This window comes from Mixophyes fleayi, chromosome 9, assembly GCF_038048845.1.
Source record: "Mixophyes fleayi isolate aMixFle1 chromosome 9, aMixFle1.hap1, whole genome shotgun sequence".
Taxonomy (NCBI): domain Eukaryota; kingdom Metazoa; phylum Chordata; class Amphibia; order Anura; family Limnodynastidae; genus Mixophyes; species Mixophyes fleayi.
In genome coordinates this window covers 99013738-99025886 of record NC_134410.1, presented here as the reverse complement: position 1 = coordinate 99025886, position 12149 = coordinate 99013738, and positions in this window count along the sequence as shown.

The window sequence follows — 12149 nt, the reverse complement described above, 5'->3', positions numbered from 1 at the left end:
TTTGTTTTAATGAAAACCAACCATAATATCACTTTTAACCACAGTCATTATTACATGAAATTGTAACGACTCCCACTAGACACAAGATAAACTCTAAAATCAAGATAAGTGAGAGGTCTTTACCTATAGCAAGCTGCCTTTCCCCTTAGAAAGCAATATTCTCACAGGTACTTGGATGCCCCCAGGACTTGTACTCAGAATAGTAAAAGTTTTTTTAAGGTGTTAGGTAGCGAAGAGGTATTGAGACTGGAGGTAACTGGCAGACAGTTTAGTAGTACACAAGGCGGTATACAAAATATAAAACAAAGAGTAAGCAAATGGTCAAGGGCTGGCAGAAAGCATGGATAACCAGAAACAAGCCAAAGGTCAGGGCAGACACAATTAAGGAGGTCCTGAGACAAGCCAAGAGGTCAGGCAACAGGTAATCAGCAGACAGTGGTTTTCAGCAAAACAGTAGGATTTATGAATGCAAGGCATAGACACTATCACCCTCAAGGAGGCAAAGCCCTAGGTTGGGTGACTGTCACAACAATGCTCTCTGCTTTGTGTGGTGATCACAAGGCTGATCTCTGTATTGGGTGGCTGTCATATGGATGCACTCTGTATGGTGTCTGCATTGTATATAGGTCTCTAGAAATATCTTTGTATATTACAGGAGTCACAGTGCAATGATTTGCCTACTTGTTTGTTAGGTCCCTATCCAACTGACAGTTTGTCAGGTAATTGCCTAGGTATCTAATAGCTGCTATTGCTTGGGGAGTACTGGCCTTTAAAAGCTGTGTACAGGTAAAATTCAATCCAGTTGCAAAGTATAGTAATGATGATATTAAAATTCAGAATGAATTCATGTTTATATTTAGTGTAGGACCGGCTAGAAAGGGAATACTTTAGCATAAGTTGGTCAGCTTAATGTATTGTAATATGTGGAACTAACATTCCCTGTACAGCTTGAAATATCTAGAAATAATAAAATGTCTTTTTGTTTACAAAATGTGGTCGCAGCCCAGTTTTCCATTCTACTTATTTATTAAATACTTTGGCTAGACCACAATACTTTTTAGCCTATTTTGGTGCATTAGTTCCGACCTGTGACGATACGCTCCGTCTACCATTGCATGTTGCATTAGCCTCGCCTACCACCTATGTGGCTACAGATAACTGTGTGCAATCCAGACTACTTTTGTGTTGGTCCCACCCACATGAGGCCAGGATTTTTTCCAGGTCACTTTAAGTTCCCAATCTCCCCCTGCAGTCACCTACTGTTGGTGATATATACACTTATTATACCAATGTATTGGACATTATTGCACCAATTCCCACCGTTGGATGTATGGGGCAGCAGTAATGAGCACAGTGTTTGAACGGTCAGGTATCATAGAGCAATTTGCTCTCTGGTTTTCCGATTTGCCGGAAGCTGTGATAAAATGAAGGAGAGCACACAAATGTATATCTCTACCTCCCTACCCTTTGTCTCACGTCAGAACCTCCTTTGTCAACCTCGTCTATACTTGTTCTCTTTTGTGTGCGACTGCATTATGTATGTTTTGTAACACTGATTGGCACAGCAGAGTTTTATGGTATCTTACAAATAAAAGATGATGATGGTGATGACACATTTTTTGATCTTTGTTCTTCAGTAACCTTTTCTCTTAAGCGTCTGCTGGCAATCTGAGGTGTAATAATCCTCTCACAATACAATATTCTGAGGGCATGGTCTAATGGCAAGGTATATGCACAGCATCATTGGGTGTGGGATGTGATCACCAGGAAAAGTTTTAAAATATGACATTGAGCAAGCAAAGAAGTAGAGAGAGAAGTGTATACATCCCCCTTTGCTAGACACAATTTAGTATGGATCTATTTATTTGGTTAGTGTCATTTTGAGTGTGGGTGCAGTATAAAAAAATAATTAAAAAAAAATAAATAAAATTAATAATGTTAAAAATAAAAAATAATATTAATTGTTTTAATAAAAATAAAATATTCTTTTAGGAAATTAAATAATCATGTTCTTGTTAGGTGTTGGGGAAATGTAAAACAAATTCAAGGTTTTTGTGCAAACGTGATGCATGTAGATCTGGCAGCTTCTAAAGGCCATGTAACAGTTATGTTGTCACAAGGACACAACATTGTTGTGTCCTTGGCTACCTGGACGTGGAGTTGAAATGATGCTGAAAAAGTATGCTGACACATTATCTCTTGGGCAGCCCTATCTGTGAGAAATTTGTATGTTCTCCCCGTGTTTGGGTGGGTTTCCTCTGGGTGCCCCAGTTACCTCCCACAGTCCAAAGACATTTTGGCTTCTAAAACAATTATTGTGTGTTCATATGATAGGAATATAAATTGCAAGCTCCACTGGGGCAGAGACTGATATGATTAAGTATTCTCTGTAAAATTTAATTTGTATGCGCTATATATATATAACAGTTAATAAATTAAGTTTATTGGTACATCTTTATATAATGATTTCTGTTATTATACTAGTAAACAGTGGATATATTTATACAATCATCTCCTTCCCCACATGCATGCACATACTGTATATAGTGCATCCAACACACCAGTGAGATGTTTTTAGTGTCCTGTTTAAATCAAATTGGCGCACATTGGTGGATTTTAAGACTAGAGGAGAGAATCTCTAGGAGACTAAGGGGTAAATTTATGAAGCTTTGAGTTTCTGGCAGGTTCGAAAAGTGGAGATGTTGCCTTTAGCAACCAATCAGATACAAGCTATCATTTTGTAGAATGTACTAAATAAATGATAACTAGAATCTGATTGGTTGCTATAGGCAACATGTCCACTTCTCAAAGCCTGGAAACTCGCAGCTTAATAAATATACCCCTAGGTGTCTATATTCTATGACATATATCTTGTACATGCATTTGATTTGAGATGCATATGATTTGTAAACTAAAAAGTAAAAGAAAAGTGAGAAAATATTAAAACAAAGCTGATACAGAAGGGTGGGGTGGTGGTACTTTCTGACAAACAAATTGAGATGATTTTGGGGAGGCAGCAGATGGCCAGGTCTTTGGCATACTGGACAGCATTCCTGATTTCAAAGTTGGGACAATTTAGGCCAACCCACCAATGTTCCTAAACCGCGCCCAATCCACTCACACCACTTCCTTTTCTGACACGTAATGTCCCTTTTAGCTGCATTTAATCATGACTTTCTAGAGAAAATCAGGACTGTGATCAGGTATATAATGGGCTTCTAGCTACCAAACTGCCACTGGTGCTGGACATGTAGCACAAAGAAGCCAAACATTCCATACCAAAGTACAAACACTTATAAAATCTACATTTATCGAGAATTGTCTTAAAACATCAGGAAATAGTGTCACTTTTTCCATCTGTTCTGTGTGATGTCAGCGCCTGGGGCTCCCTTAGTGTTTGGGATATGACCTGAGTACCTTAATCTTATATGACCCATATAAGCTTCACCTATATATATAGCTAATCAATCCCTTATGTGTGTTAAAGATGTTTTTGTTGTTTTATAATATCCCTTTTCCAGGATATGTTAAGCTGCTTCATCTTTAAATGATTGTGCACTCAGATATTAATCATTCAATTGATACAGTACTTTCTAATTATCACTATTAAAACCAGTACACTAAAAACAGAAGGAGTCTGGATTGGGAAACTATTTCCATGGAACATGGAACCAATCTCAGCTCACTCTACCATAAATCAGGGTGCATTGCACCTGATAATGATTAGTGTGCATTTTAGCAATATTATGTCTTCATATGCTAGTTTTCTCTGTACAATAAAATATAACGTTTAGTCCTGAACTCTCCTGTACTGCAAATAATCTGTGACCAAAGTGAGAATAATATATGTATTCTCACTTTGGTCACAGATTATTTGTCAAAGTACAGAAGAGTTCAGGACTATACTTTATCTTTTGTTGTGCAGAGAAAACTAGCATCTAACACCTTGCCTGTCCGGCACCAACAAACACACAGGAACTTGTGTCCCACACACATGCAAAATATAAAACGTATTGGTCATCATTTGCAATGTCTCTCAGGAGGCATTCAAACTACTACCAAGGTGTGAGAGAGCCTGAGACTGATCTGACAACTTTTAATACACCTTTCAGATGTAACCATTAATCAGACTGCTGTCAGACTGGCAGAACAGAAGATCCAGACTGGGCCATGTAAATGGAGCCCAACCTTCTCTCTCCATTTACACTCTGGGGCACCCTTACCTGTTTTTTCTAAAGCTGAACATACTCTTCAGGAAGCTCCTTCCCATACAAAGCAATCTCCCTGGGATTTAAAAGCATATAAGATAGACAGCCTGAGACATGTATACCTGCTATTTGCCACTTTCCACTTCTTCTGTCACATATACCCCGCCTGTTTTGACCTCTGGGTCAGTACATTTGTAATCCCTAAATACACATCTATTTTTTCCCATAAACTTTTTAGCCTCATGCTATGGAATGGGTGGGAGAGTATTAGCTACGGTTCCTTTCAGACCCAAAGGAATAGTACTTAATGGAGGGACCAGGATAACTAATAGAGCCACTCCATCTTTCTACAGTTTCATAAACCTCTAATGGTAGATCAGCAATGGGTAGTTGAACAAGCAGACTTTTATAATGAAGACCTCTGAAGAAACCACCCATAGAAGTGGCGTAGAAATGCGTCAGTTGACATTGGCGTGCCTAACGCACTTTTTTTTCAATACACGCGTAGTAGTTACACAACTGTCATTTGTAAGGTACAGCGAGGATCCTATTGCTGAGAAGGAGATGTGTGGCAAAATTAAATGTGCTTAATATTTATATCTACAGCTTAACATCGTTAAAACCTTCTCCATAGAGGACATAACATCATATGCTGACTGCTACTAATTTTTGCCTTAGGGCTAATTATTGGATATAATACTTTGTTATTTGAGAACTGTGGACATTCGGTTGTAATAAGTACAAGAGTGTCCCCTATAGACAAACAAAATTAAATAGTGACAGTGTTGCATTCGTGTTGCACTTACCTGAAGGAGTTAACGTGGGGTTTAGATCTGGCCAATGATGTTGAAGGGAGGGCTTTGTGGCTTTGTATAGGCGATGCATTTCCTGGTCTGAGTCACTCGGCTGGCAAAATCCCGCCCACCCACGCCATTTTTTAAGTAAGCTTTAAAGGTAACGGTGGTTGGCATAAAGCCGGTTAGGTAGGGTTATAGTTTTGGTGTGGGGGGAAGGCACTGCGATCAGCGGCTGATATATACGGCTCTATCATGATTGGTCGCAGGTATCTGTCCCCTTACAAGGCAATCGGTTACTCTTGTCCCTTCCGTAGGGAGGGGCCTCGCCCAGCTCAGTGAGGGAGGGGGAGTGAGTAGTGAGGTGAGTGCAGTTTACTCTGACGCCAGGTTAGGGCCGGCCAAGCAGTGGGGTTATGAGAGAAGTGGGTGGACTTAAGGCTATATTGCCATGTCCACGCTTGGTTGGGTATCGCTAGAGCTGATCTTCAGTGCCCTTTCTCCGCCACCAGGTTTAATTAGGATATAATAAAAATATTTTTAGTGCCACTTTACCCAAGTCTCCGTGTCTTTATTTTATATAAGTTGATTATGTCATTAAAGGTATGGTGTTGAACGATGGGCATATTTACTGAACATAACTGTGTATTTGCTTTGAACTCCAATTGGTTTCAAATTTAGGTGTTTGTTTGTCACGCTTAGCGTAATAGTTTCTAGATTTTTTTATTTTGTTTTAATAAATATATTTAATAAATATATTATTATTATTATAACCAGCGCTCTCATGTTTCTGTTTTTACCTTTTATAATAAAGCCTGGGAACATGGTACTGACACTCAGGGCATGATGGGTTATTTACTTTTGCAATCAACTGGGTTTCCTATAGCTTCCAGAATTGGGATAAGGCTCTCCCCAATATTACATCAAACCCCAAGCAAGGAAATAATCCCACAGTGACTACCACGTGACCACACTGTGTTTCTAAATTCATCTCAGCCAGGGGCAGGCTGGGCTGGGGAGCAGAGGGGTATCTGCCACCCGGGCCAGTCTCATAGAGGGCAGCCTTGGGCTGAGTCCCTGGGCCACCTGCATTTTTTTCCTTTGAAATGTTCCTAGTAGGCTACTGAGCCGAGTCTTGACCTTCGGGCAAAAATTTGCCAGCATTCCTCTGATCTCAGCGGTAACATAAAGGTGAGTATCCCCATGTATACAGGTTATACCAACAGGTTTCCTTTGATGCTTTAAGGGACTCACCAACTCATGCGTAGACCAATCTTTTATTATTTCTGCCTCCAAGCCATTGGTTAATTATGACTCTCAAATTAGACAACCTATGCCTGCAGATCATCTCACTTGCCTGGTATCCAGCTCTCAAGCTCCCCAGCATAACCTGGACACACAGATAATCCGTACCTGCAGTCCATCTCCCTTACCAGTTATCCAGCTTCACTTGCTGTCCTGCCATTTCCATTTCTAGTACCTGCTCACTTCCAAACTTCTACATCATCTCCAACTGGTCTCGCTTGTTATCCACTTTGGGACTGGGGCAAGGCTGGACATTTGGATCTTCAATTTGTTTTGTGACTTTTTCAAGCCTGGACTTTGGATGGTATAAATACTTTGGGACTGGGGCAAGCCAGACATTTGGAAATACAAATTGTTTTGGGACATTTGTGACAGAAAGAAGACTTCATTGGTGAGTATTAGGGGATTTATTATTTTTGATAAAAATATATGGGGATAAATGTATTAACCTCCGGATTGTTGAACTCCCGCGAGTTCGCCGTCTTCAGAGCTTAAATTTAAAGAGGTGCTGCCTTGTAAAGAGAAGTTTCCCTTTACAAGGCAGTGCCGCTTTAAATTTAAGCGCTGAAGACGCCGAACTTGCGGGAGTTCAACAATCCGGAGGTTAATACATTTACCCCATGGTGTAAATGAGGGTGCTTACTGTGTTTATTGTGGGTTTTTTATTTTTATTACATGTTAGTGGTGTTTACAAGGGTGTTGTGGTTTTTTAAACATTTTTTTTTGTGGAACTACAGGTGTCAGCCAGCCATGGATGTCAGGGCATGTTGGCACTTGTGGTTCTCCAAGTGCCAACATGCCCTTGCTGCTGTGGGTATGCTGGTTCTTGTAGTTATACAAGCAGCAGCATGGCCACACTATTTTGGATGGCTGGGACTTGTAGTTCCACAAAACAACATGGCATCTGTTTATTTTTTTAACTATTTATCGCCGTTACTACCTTACTACCCACAGCCCACGGGGGTAGTAGGAAGAGCCCTAGTGCTATCAGCACTGGGCTGGGTGTCGCTAGGGGGGGGCCCGCTTGTTTTTTTTGTCAGACCTCACTCCCTAGGGAATCCAGGCCAGGGCTGAACAGTCTAGGGTTGGTTAGTCATTATGGCAGGGGGACCCCTGCTGCGTGTCCCACTGCTATAGTGCCGCCAACCCTGGCTGGTATACCTAGTGCTGGTTAAGTGAAAATCGGGGAGACCCCACGCAAAATTTTCCCCCGATTTTCACGGAACCAGCAGTAGTCAGGCAGCACTAGGCTTAAGCAGGAATAGAGGGGGGACCCCCGTTTTGCATTTTTTTTTAAACTTTCATCTATTCTTTACAGTTTTTACACTGACAGACAGTGTAACAGTGATGTGTTTATACAACACGCTGCTAGCAAGCAGCGTGTTGTATCTGGCGTGCTTGAAAGCAAACTCTCCTGAGTTTGCTTACTCGCAGCTTCATACATTTGAGACTTGTATAGCTGCAGTGGCAAACAGTCGGGAGTTTGATCTCTGGCGATTTTGGAAATAGTGCTTTTGACAGAAGCACAACTCTGGCAATTTTGCATGAAACATCAGCTTCATACATCTGCGAGTTTCAACTCTCACGATAAAATCGCTGGATTTGCAAAATCGGACCCTAATACATTTACCCCCAGGACAGGATTCCCCTCAAGGCTAAACTTGACACAGGTCCTGATTATCCAATAGCCTCTAGCCTAGGGCACAAGGCTTTTGGGGATGCAAAATTGTAACATTGAGAGGTATAAACTGAAATTAATTTTAAAATATAAGAGAATAGATGTTCTCCGAAGTAAAAAGAAAACTTGACAGAAAAATGTAGTTATTCCCATGGTAAAGGGGAAGACAATAAGTCATTCTTGGGCTGGTGCTTCAGGATAAGCCAGTAGGAAGGACAAGGATGGTGTCAGTCGCAGGCATGACAACCCCCACATCCCCCTTCACATCTTTACCTTCAGTACCACTGTTCTGCAATACTGTTACGATTTTAATGAAACCGAAATGAGTGACAAAATTGTTGTGTCAAAAAGTCAAGTGGAGCTGAGTTTTAAAAACACGGAAACGTAATCGTTGTTGGAGGGTGAAGAAAGCCAGATTTTAAATTAAGGACGAGTTTTTTTTTACTTACTGAATATTAGGCTGGAGTGGAAGTTGAGTGGGATCTTTGAGGATATTAGCGTAGGGTGGCCTGAACCCTTAAACACGCCCTGCTGACATTCCTCCCTGACTCCGCCTTGCCAGACTAACTACTAACATGTGTCCCAATCTCTTCTCCACCCTCCTCTGCTACTTCCTCGCCCAAATGAATAACTTCCTCTTCCCCGTTTTCCCTTGCCTCATCCCTCCCCATTGTCTCTTGCATCCTACTACCAGCCATCACCTCCAACAAATAGAACAAACAATCCCAAAGAGGAAAAAAACAGTACAGTAACAACACTGACACTAACATCACACTCACTCACGTATGACAGACACAAATTAAACAAAAAAACACCCGTCAAGAATAAGGATAACAACACCCAAATAACTAACAAGACAACAAAAATGCACAAGGCAACATTCAGAGATGGAGCATAACCTTACAGCAGCAAAACACTCACCTTTAGACTCCATACTCTATAGCTCCTCAAACCCCTATCAACTAATATAAGGAAGTAGCAAGGCTTATATAGTGCTGGTGAGGTCAAAATCATGCGTGTTTACAGCTGTTAACAAACAGAGAAAAAGCAGAAACTTGCTCATTTTGAAAAATGGTGCTTTTCCTTAAACTGCCCACAACTTTAACGGTTTTGCCAGTTTTAAAAACCTCTGAACATCGCCAACGACTTGTTCTTAGACTCAAGAGGAATTTGGGACCCCGGTACAGCAACTTTCTGGCCCTATAGTGATGGGGGCATGGCCAACATGGGCTGTGGCTGTTCCTCTTTATACATGACATGATTGGGGGAATTCAATTAGCCACAAAGTGTCTTGTCTCCAGAACGTATGTGAGACACTTTTGTCAGATATTTCTACTGTAATTGCCGGCAATGTGTGCAGCGCAATGTCCGCACGCCACATCGCCGGCAATTGAATTTCCCCCATTATGTATTAAAATGTTATTGCTCTCACCTACCTGTTATTGCAGCTTTCACAACCTGGTACTGGATTGTTGTATGGATCCTGGAATGTTGGGACCTGTTTGGAAATGTATAGGTATATGAAATATGGAAAATAATTAGTGAACACAGTACACAACACAGATCACATAGTATATAATCAGGGCCGCCAAGAGGAATTTTGGGCCCCAGTACAGCAACTTCATGGGGCCCACCTATAGTCGACTATAAGGGAAACTTATTTGCCGCCACTAAGCGGCGGCGCATCGCCAAAGGGTTGTGGCCATACCACAACCCTTTGGCTAGGAGGTGAAAAGCGCAAGGCAAGTAATAATTTAATATGTCCTCATTAGAGGATACAATCATTTGGTGCTACAGGGCTCCAGTAGGCTAGGGACGGAGCCCTGTAGCACTGGCATTACAGAAATGCCCAACAGCTTTACTCACATATATCCCCTGTGCCCAGCAGCTTTACTCACACATGTACCCACTGTTCACATGCTTTACTTACACATGCCCCTGCTGTACCCAGCAACAATACTCACACATTTCCCCCTTTTAGCAGCTTTATACACACAAACTCCCTTTACCAACATGCTTTACACACATACCCACTCTGCCCACATGCTTCACACACACATACCCACTCTGCAAACATCCTTTACACACACATATTCACTCTGCAAACATGCTTTACACACACATACCCCTCTGCCAAGCAGCTTTACACACACATACCCCTCTGCCAAGCAGCTTTACGCACACATACCCCTCTGCCAAGCAGCTTTATACACACATACCCCTCTGCCAAGCAGCTTTACACACACATACCCCTCTGCCAAGCAGCTTTACGCACACATACCCCTCTGCCAAGCAGCTTTACACACACATACCCCTCTGCCAAGCAGTTTTGCACACACATACACACTCTGCTCAGCATTAATAACTTAATCACATATGCTCCCACCCCATCACATCACCCCTTCTTCTTACCTTTTTCTCCACTGCAAAGCACAAAGGAATAGAAAGATATCCAGCAAGCCCGCCTGCACTATGTACCATGTAACTGCTGCAGCCACAAGACCTGCCGATGTCACAGTGACCGGGATCTAGTTACTGCCTTATGGAGATGGATGAAGGCAGCCTATGCGGTCTCTGTATAGATTGTCACAGTGCATAGTACTCACTGCGGGGGCATCATTTATTCATAGGATATTGTACTACAAGATGTACCCTCATTTCTACAAGCTGCAGTATAATATTTCTATGAATGAATGACTTTGCCACATTTAGTAATGTGCGACTTGACAGCCTATGCAGGGACTGCATGGACTGCCTGCCCGACACCCCCACCTCCCTTTCCAGGAAACTCACCAAAAACAAAAAAAAAGCAGAAAAAAAAATGTAGTTAGTAAAAGAAAAAAAAAAGTTGGTAGTCTGCAGTGTGGGCCCGGGACCCCTCTCAGTGCCCCGACTTAGACCCTCTAAACTGCTGTATAATGCATCCGGCAGGTTGGAGGTTAAAATCACTGGCGATGTGCGGTGGTTTCAAAACTGCCAAAAATAAACATTTGCCCCATAGTGTGATCAAGTCATAGATACACTGAGAACTGTCCTGATAGAAAAAGTCATTGGCTAATGAGGCTGTGTACGTGTAGAGAATCCTCTCTTGGAGTAGTCAAATATGTGTATAAGTAAATGCAATATTATAGGACTAAGTGCATCCGATTCACTCCCGGGGCTTCAACAGCTCACATTATAACATTTGTGATTTACGCTTTCATTGCACAGTAAAGATGTTGGCTCAGCAGGTGATCCTCTAGGCTATAGCCTTTGATAAAGTTATCCATATGCTAAACATACATCGAGAAGTATGTCAGCATAAACTCAAAAACTGTATTAATGTGAGTATTTCTGTTGGTCAGTGTGTGATTGTGCTGGGAAAATCCCAGGGAAACAGTGCATTTACTTATTTGTTTTATATCTTTACTAAAATCTGCTAGCACCTACTTGCCTTTGTGCCAGCAGCAGTGCCTGCTACTTTCAATTATTTTAGTTTCCCTTGCAGCTGATTGTTCAGTGTTCAGCTTAGTCATGGGGCAGAATGACAGCAGTGATTGACAGGAGAGTGTCAGCATACTTGGTGGGGAAGGAGAACCATTGCAGTAGAAAGACTGAATAGTAACTGGAAACACTCAACTCATTCATCTCCTCAGCAGGACTGAGCTGAGCATAGGACAAATCTTCCTTTAACAAGCCCAACAACCAAATGGCCTTTTAGTTAGCAGGTCCTGGACAGATGCCCTCAGCAGACCTGCAATGGATGCGGTCATACTGCTGTAAGCAAGAGATGACATTTAGCAGAAAGGCTCCCTGTGTGCTACAAGCAGATTTACTTGATGTTTTCCAGACTCTCTTTGAAGCTTTAGTGCAAGCTGCCTGCCAGGACCTGGCAGGCAGCTTGTTTATCAGGACCTGGACACCAATAATAGTCCAGCTCTGCCTGTGATCTAAATATGAGCTTACAATGAATGGAAAATCTCATTAACAAAATGATTTCAAAAACAAAAAAGCAAATTGAAGGATCCCAATTTTCCCAAGACAGATTATTTTTTGTCACAGGGAGAATGTATTTTATAAAAATTTAGACACTTGACTTGTCTGAATGCATAAAGATAGTGGAAATACGATAATATCATTATTTCACAGATTCTTCATCTAAATAATCTCCTCTCCGTTGGAGGA